This window comes from Pongo abelii, chromosome 3, assembly GCF_028885655.2.
Source record: "Pongo abelii isolate AG06213 chromosome 3, NHGRI_mPonAbe1-v2.0_pri, whole genome shotgun sequence".
NCBI lineage: Eukaryota > Metazoa > Chordata > Mammalia > Primates > Hominidae > Pongo > Pongo abelii.
Genome location: NC_071988.2, coordinates 89,252,101 through 89,260,599, shown reverse-complemented (window position 1 = coordinate 89,260,599; position 8,499 = coordinate 89,252,101). Strand labels below are relative to the sequence as shown.

The following is an 8,499-nucleotide window of genomic DNA, read 5'->3' as shown; positions in this document are numbered from 1 at the left end:
CAGATGGACAGGTAATTACTGGACTGAAAGACATGGGTGAGTCTCCTTCTATGTCCTTGCCCAAGCAGTAATAATCTGGCACCACAACTGAAGGGGTTGCCCCTGAGTTACAAGATAACTGTCAATTCTGCTGCTGAGACCAATGTTGGTGGACAGATAAGCTTTTCTGCTAAGGCACTAGTGAGAATGATTCCTCCTGGACTCCTGGGAAGATAATTTTGATTACAGGCTCAAGGCCAAACAGGGTTGTAGACAAGCTTTTTGGGAAATGGGGCTGTTTCTGCCATTATAAGTGAGTCTAATACCTGAGTTCTGGTATGTATTCTCAAAATGCCCTTGCTAGATCTTGGGCTACACAGGGGTTTCACAACACCCTACCTGAATACCAAAACTAAAGAGTCTTTTATCTGTGGTTGTGTGAAAAATTCTTGTTGTTGCAAGGGGAGACATGAGTTACTGGCTTTCTATCCCACTATCTTTCTGATATCTTATCATACATTTTTACCTTCTCCATTAATGTTATTTGATCACTTAATTCTGACAGAACCACAGGTACATAGAAAGGAGGGAATAGAAGCTCCACACTGGGCTGGGCACAGGGGGTCATACCTGTAATCCCAGCACTTTGGGAGGCTGAGGTGGAGAAATCACCTGAGGTCAGGAGTTCAAGACCAGCCTGGCCAACATGATGAAACCCCATCTTTAATAAAAATACAAAAAATCAGCCAGGCGTGGTGGGGCACACCTGTAGTCCCAGCTACTCAGGAGGCTGAGGCATGAGAATTGCTTGAATCTGGAAGGCAGAGGTTGTGGTGAGCGAAGATTGTGCCACTGCACTCTAGCACTCCAGCCTGGATGACATACTCCATTAAAAAAAAAAAAAAAAAAAAAAGGCCAAAAAGGAAATACAAAGTATATACAATGTGTATTTTAATTATCCCCACCAGTAGATTTTACCAAGGACATCTGCAAGAATAATATTAAGGCTTGATTCTTAAACTTTTGACATAAGTTTCTTGATTAAAACTACATCTTGACAGAGCTTCTAGAACAACCCAAATATTTCCCTCAAATTTTTTGAATTCATAAAATGTTTCTAAAATGTATCTTTTGACAAATCATTTGTTTATTATCTGACCAAGTATGAGAAAAAAATCTTCCAAATGATCTTTAGATAAAGGTGTAGGTTTAATTACCAATTTAAAAGCAAATCAATTGAGCCTGCATCAGCACACTTTTGGTGTCTGGTGCCTGGCAGAGACCTAGAGAGGTCGTCAGTATCCTAGCTTGCCGCGGCAGAACCTAAGGAGGTCTGGAGCAGCAGGCTCCCAGTTCAAAGGGTTGCAGCCAGGCGGAGCCCAGGGCCAAAGGGTGCTCATGGCCCCTGAGCTGACTGAGGCTGAGGCCAGGAGACCCTGCCCAGAATAAGACACAAGAGAATGAAAGAGGTAGATAATCTCAAAAGTATAAAAAAGAATGGGTTTGTGAAACAGGATCTGACAATCAATCTCTCAGTGACAATCAACAAACAAATTGTGAATATTTTGTTGATAGCCTTTTTGAAGAAGCTCAGAAGGTTGGTTCCAACTGCTTGTCTCCCACTGAACAGAAAAAGCAGTTAGATGTAAATATAAAAGTATGGAAAAATGAAATCACAGTCAGTGATGATTTCCCAACAGTGCAAGTCAGCAATTTTTGAACTCCATCAAAAAAAGGGGAATTACCTCAGAATTACAGAGGAGTTTTATAAAGAGGTGAATGTTTAAGTTGAAGACCAGATAAATGAAATATGCATGCCTACGCAGCCTGAGTTCCAGCCCTTTTCAACACAGAGTCACACACTAGGAAGTGCCACAGCAAAATTGTTTCTAAAGCAAAGAGTATTGAAATTAAAAATAAAAATAATTTGTCTGCTGTTCTGCTGAACAACTTGGAACATACTACTAATATACAGATCTGGTTAGCCAAGGATTGTCCAGAAATTTAACATTTCTCACAGGGTAAGCCATATAAAGTCTTCATAAAAAATACCAGGGATCTCAAAGAAGTCTCCCCTTTTCCCTCCTGCAAATTCAACCAAGTAATTGTTTCCCTGACAGCTTCTGTGCCAGATAAGGTCTTTGCTAGAGCAGACGAAAATTTCTTCACATACGTGGCACAAAGGCATTGCATTGGTGAATAGAAATGAGTGGAAAAACTCCCAGAAAAAAGGGAGTATATATGCATACATGCTGTGTATGTATATACTACTCTCTCTCTCTGTATATATATATACATATATATATGAATGTATATATATATGGAGATTAATTACATGAGCCTTTTTATTCCATGAGGAAAATACAAATATTCACAAAAGTTGGTACAACCTTAGGGACACCTGCCCTGGCCCTGCCCTTAGCTGCATGCCACCATCACATTCTGCCCTCAGCCCCAACCTTCTGTCCCAGCATCCCCAGGCTCCCTGCTCTGGTTCAAGTCTTTTCTCCAAGGCAGGAATGAGCCCTTGATCCAATCATAGCATCAATTACAAGCAGTTGTCAAACACCCGATCCTTCACCATCTGTATCTCCTCCTCATGAATCTCTGGAGGCTGGGAGTCTCGTTTGCCATGGCAGGGCAGGGAGAAGCTGAAGGTGTGATGTTAGTGGGTATGGGTGTGTGAGGGTGAGGTGGAGACTGCTCCAGGCTCACACTCTGGGGCCTGCACTGGTGCTCAACTTACAGGTGATCCTTGCACTGCTGGTGACAGCTCATACCACTGGCTTGGCAGTTGAGGCCCTGCTTATAGATGCCCAGGATCAGGGCTTCACAGAGGCAGCAGGCTACTGGACTCTAGGAGTTGCCCTCCTGGAAACTGTGTACAAAGCCTGTGTAGACTCCCAGCAAGGAGCTGAAGCACAGGAAAAGGAAAGCATCTTTTCCCTACTGATGCAGCCATCCTAGTTTTGGTCAAAGTCCCCAAAGGCGCTGAGGTAAGGGGAAGTTCCCATGGATTTTCTGGAATTTTTCCTGTGAGATGTGGCCGTGTATATCTGTGTGATATATAGATCACATTTTCTTTATTCACTCATCTGTTGATGAGCACTTAGGTTGATTCCATATCTTTGGAATTGTGAAGTTTGTTGCAATAAACATATGAGTGCAGATGTTTTTTAATATAATGACTTCCTTTCCTTTGTGTAGGTAACTGGTAGTAAGATTACTGGATCAAATATTTTACCTACTTTTTGTTATTTGAGAAATCTCCATGCAGTTTTTCACAGAGGTTGTGCTAGTTTATGTTCCCACCAACAGTGTTTAAATGTTCCCATTTCACCACATTTGCACCAATATCTACTTTTTTTGACTTTTAAAATACAATCATTCTGATGAGGGTAATTAGTCAGGTGATATCTCATTGTGGTTTTAATTTGCATTTCCCTGATGGTTACTGATGTTCAGCTTTTTTCCATATTTGTTGACCATTTGTATATCTTCTTTTGAGAAATGTCTATTCATGTCATTTGCCCATTTTTTATAAGATTGTTTCTTCTTGCTGATTTGTTTGAGTTCCTTGTTGATTCTGATTAGTAATCCTCTGTCAGATATAGAGTTTGTAAATATTTTCTCCCATTCTGTAGGTTGTCTGTTTACTCTGTTGATTATTTCTTTTGCTGTGCAGAAGGTTTTTAAAGTCACATTCCTTTATTTTGGTTTTGTTGCTTTTCTTTTTGTGTCTTTAGTCATAAATTCTTTGCCTAGGTCAATGTCCAAAAGAGTATTTCCTATATTTTCTTCTACATTTAAGTCTTTAATCCACCTTCAGTTAGTTTTTGTATATGATGAGAGATAGTCATCCAGTTTCATGCTTCTGCATGTGGCTATCCATTTTTTCTATCACAATTTTTTGAATAGGGTGTCCTTTCCTTTGTGCATGTTTGAGTCTGTTTTATTGAAGAACAGTTGGTTTTAAGTATTTGGCTTTATTTCGGGGTTCTCTATTCTGTTCTATTGGTCTATGTGTCTACTTTTATACCAGTACCTTGCTGTTTTGGTTACTACAGTTTTGTAGTATATGTTGAAGATAGGTAATGTTATGCCATCAGTTTGTTCTTTTTGCTCAGGATTTCCTTGGTAATCTGGGTTCTTTTTTCAGTTCCATATAAACTTTAGAATTGTATTTTATAATTCTCTTATAAATGACATTGATAATTCAATAGAAATTGCATTGAATCTGTAGATTGCTTTGGGCAGTATGGTCATTTTCACAATATTTACTTTTCCAATCCATGAGCATGCAGTACTTCTCTATTTGTAAAACAACATCTTGACAGAGCTTTTAAAAGAAATAAAATATTTGAAAAATATTTTTTCATGAATGAAATAAATGTCTAAAATATATCTTTCCACAAATTATATTTATTACCTGACTGAGACAATAATCCTTTAAGTTTTCTTTCAATAAAGATATAGAATTAAATTCCAAGGTAATAGCAAATGGTTTGCTGAGATCAAGAAAAATGGAAGCCGATGGTCTCACAATGATCTCACGACTCATCTGGATAAGTTCATCCAGTTTTGCCTCTAAGTCGATCTAATGACTGTATTCCATAGCTACATCAGCACCTTTTCATGACTTCCAGAGCTGAGGAAAAACTCAGCAGTAGCTATAGTAGAGCTGAAATTCATTTCATAGACATCCTGATTAAATGCGATATTTTCTTTCAAATTTTATCCCTCTACCATTTATCTTGCTTATATTAAAGAAGAGATTGTCAAGAATTTAAAATATACTACTACATATCAATGTAAGTACGTTATTTGAATGGTCAGAGTATCTTCATGGCAAGTGGAAAAAGTGAAATCCAGATGACCTTGTGTTATATGATGTGTTTAATATCTCTTTTAACAATTACAAATGCTTTTCTCCATTTAAGTTGTGATTATCTTGCAAATACAAATCACCTATGTGATATAAGAAAGTTTAGAATCATGTTATGAACAGTGGATAGCAAGAGGTGCTTTGTGTCTGCAGTCTCCTTGGCATAGGCCTAAAGTACTTACACAGCTGAATCAGCCTTTCTTAGATATCATGGTCCAAGGGATTTTTGTTTGTTTGTTTTGTAAAAGCTTTGTTGACATTTATTTGACATATAATACAGTTTACTAATTTAAAGCCAAGACAATTCAGTGGTTCATTGTATTTTCACAGAATTTGTGTGACTATCATGATGTTCAATTTTACATTATTTCATCATCCTTAACTAACCTTGTATCCTTAGCAGCTACTTATCCCTCAGCCCTGGACAACCTCTAATCTACTTTCTGTCTCTATACATTTTCCAATGTTGAGGGCTTCATATAAATGGAATCACACAAGACGTGTTTTTTGTAACTGGTTTCTGTAGTTAGCATAATAATTTAAAGTTGGTAGAACACAGTTGTGACTCCATTTAGTCCTGGACTTTTATTTATTGGAGGGCTTTTCATTACGATTTAATGTTGTTATTCAGTATTAGTCTGTGCAAGATTTATATTTTTTGTTGTTTTTATCTTAGTCTAATGTATATGTCAAGAAATTTATCCATTTCTTCTAGGTTTTCAAATTTGTTGTATAGTTGCTGATTACAATCTTTAATGATGTGTTGTATTTCTGTATCAGTTGTGAAGTTTCCTGTTCTGTTTTTGATTTTATTAAATTGGATATTTTCTTTTTTTTCTTTATTAGTCTAGTCAATGCCTTGCTGGTTTTGTCTTTTTAAAAAGTTAGCATTTTGTTTTATCTTTTTTAGTCTTAATTTCATTTTTTCTCTCTAATTTTTCTCTCTAATTTGTAGTATTTCTTTTCTTATACTGATTTTGGTTTTGGTTTGTTCCTATTTTTTGAGTTCTTTAACAGACATCATTACATTTTTTATTTGAAACCCTTCTAATTTTTTCATGTAGGCATTTCTTGTTCTAAACTTGTCTCTTAATAGTGCTTCTGTTGAATCTCATAGATTTTGCTATTGCATGATGTAATTTTTCTTGTTTTAAGTAATTTTAAAATTGTTTCTTTTTTTACCTATTGGTTATAAGGAATACGTTGTTAAATTTTCATGAATTTTTCTAGTTTTGTCTTGTCATTGATTTTATAATTTATTTCATTGTGTTCAGATAAAATAATTAGTAAAATTTTTATTTTTTAAAATTTGTTGAGACTTGCTTAATGTCCTCATATATGGTTAGTTCTGGGGATGCTATATGTGCTATAAAAAGAATCTTATGTTCTGCAGCTGTTGGATAAAATGTTCTGTAAATGTCAGTTACTTCAATTTGGTCTATGGTACAGTTTAAATCTCATGTGTTTCTGTTGATTTTTTCTCTAAATATCTGTCCAATGCTGAAGAGGTGGTGGTGACATCCTCAATTATTATTGGACTTAGCTCTATCTCTCCTTTCAGGTATAATAATATTTGCTTCATATATCTCAATGGTTCATGGTTGCTTGCATTTATATTTACATTTTTGTCTTTTTGAACAATTGATTCATTTATTATCATATTGTCTTTCTTTTTCTCTCAAAGTTTTGGCTTAAAGTTTGTGTTTTGCTGATGTAAGTGTAGCTATTTCTGGTTTCTGTTTGCACAGCATATCTATTTCATCTTTTCAATTGCAGTCTATGTGTAACTTTATAGGTGAGATGAGTTTCTTTTAGGCTGTATATACTTGGGTCTTGTTTTTTAATCCATTAGTCTTATGTTGTGAGTTGTATAATCTAATCCACTTATTTTCAAGTTATTTATTTATTTATAGGTAAAGGCTGATTCTTTTATTTTTTCTGTTTATTTTGTATATCCCTTATTCCTTAATTTCTCTCTTATTACTTATTTTTGACAGTTTGATAGTTTTCTATACTGATAAAGTTTGATTCTTTTTTCTTTCTCCTTTGTCTATTGGCTCTATGAGTGAGTTATATAATTTTGTGTGTTTTCATGAAATGGATTGTCATCTTTTTACTTTCTTTTTTTAAATATACTTTAAGTTTAAGACCTAATAGACATTTACAAAACTTTCCACCCCAAATCAACAGAATATACATTCTTCTCAGCACCACATCGCACTTATTCTAAAATTGACCACATAATTGGAAGTAAAGCACTCCTCAGCAAATGTAAAAGAACAGAAATTATAACAAACAGTCTCTCAGACCACAGTGCAATCAAATTAGAACTCAAGATTAAGAAACTCACTCAAAATTGCACAACTACATGGAAACTGAACAATCTGCTCCTGCATGACTACTGGGTAAACAAGGAAATGAAGGCAGAAACAAATATATTCTTTGAAGCCAATGAGAACAAAGACATAATGTACCAGAATCTCTAGGACACATTTAAAGCAGTGTGTAGAGGGAAATTTATGGCACTAAATGCCCACAAAAGAAAGCAGGAAATATCTAAAACTGACATGCTAACATCACAATTAAAAGAACTAGAGAAGCAAGAGCAAACAAATTCAAAAGCTAGCAGAAGGCATGAAATAACTATGATCAGAGCACAACTGAAAGAGATAGAGACCAAAAAAACCTCCAAAAAATCAATGACTCTGGAGCTGTCTTCTTGAAATGATCAACAAAATTGATAGACTGCAAGCAAGACTAATAAAAAAGAAAAGGGAGAAGAATCAAATAGACTCAATAGAAAATGATAAAGGGGATATCACCACCAATCCCACAGACATACAAACTACCAACAGAGAATATTATAAACACCTCTAAGCAAATAAACTAGAAAATCTAGAAGAAATGGATAAATTCCTAGACATATGCACCCTCCCAAGACTAAACCAAGAGGAAGTTGAATCTATGAATAGACAAGTAACAGGCTCTGAAATTGAGGCAATAATTAGCAGCCTACCAACAAAAAAAAGTCCAGGACCAGATGGATTCACAGCTGAATTCCACCAGAAATACAAAGAGGAGCTGGTACCATTCCTTCTAAAACTATTCCAATCAATAGAAAAGGAGAGAATCCTCCCTAACTAATTTTATGAGGCCAAAATCATCCCGACACCAAAGCCTGGCAGAGACACAACAAAAAAGACAATTTTAGACCAATATCCCTGAAGAACATCAATGCAAGCATCCTCAATAGAATACTGGCAAACCGAATCCAGCAGCACATCAAAAAGCTTATCCACCATGATCAAGTCAGCTGGGAAGCAAGGCTGGTCCAACATAAGCAAATAAATAAATGTAATCCATAACATAAACAAAACCAATGACAAAAACCACTTGATTATCTCAATAAGTGCAGAAAAGGCCTTCAACAAAATTCAACAACGCTTCATGCTAAAAACTCTCAATAAACGAGGTGTTGATGGGATGTATCTCAAAATACTAAGAGTTATTTATGACAAACCCATACCCAATATCATACTGAATGGGCAAAAACTGGAAGAATTCCCTCTGAAAACCAGCACAAGATAGGAATGCCCTCTCTCACCACTCCTTTTCAGCATAGTGTTGGAAGATCT

At 35.8% G+C, this 8,499-nt stretch overlaps 1 pseudogene; it reads left to right on the top strand.

Moving 5' to 3' along the window:
• Positions 1–1,439: 1,439 nt before the first annotated feature.
• Positions 1,440–2,115, top strand: LOC103890410 (UBX domain-containing protein 2A-like; annotated as a pseudogene).
• The last annotated feature ends 6,384 nt before the right edge of the window (positions 2,116–8,499 follow it).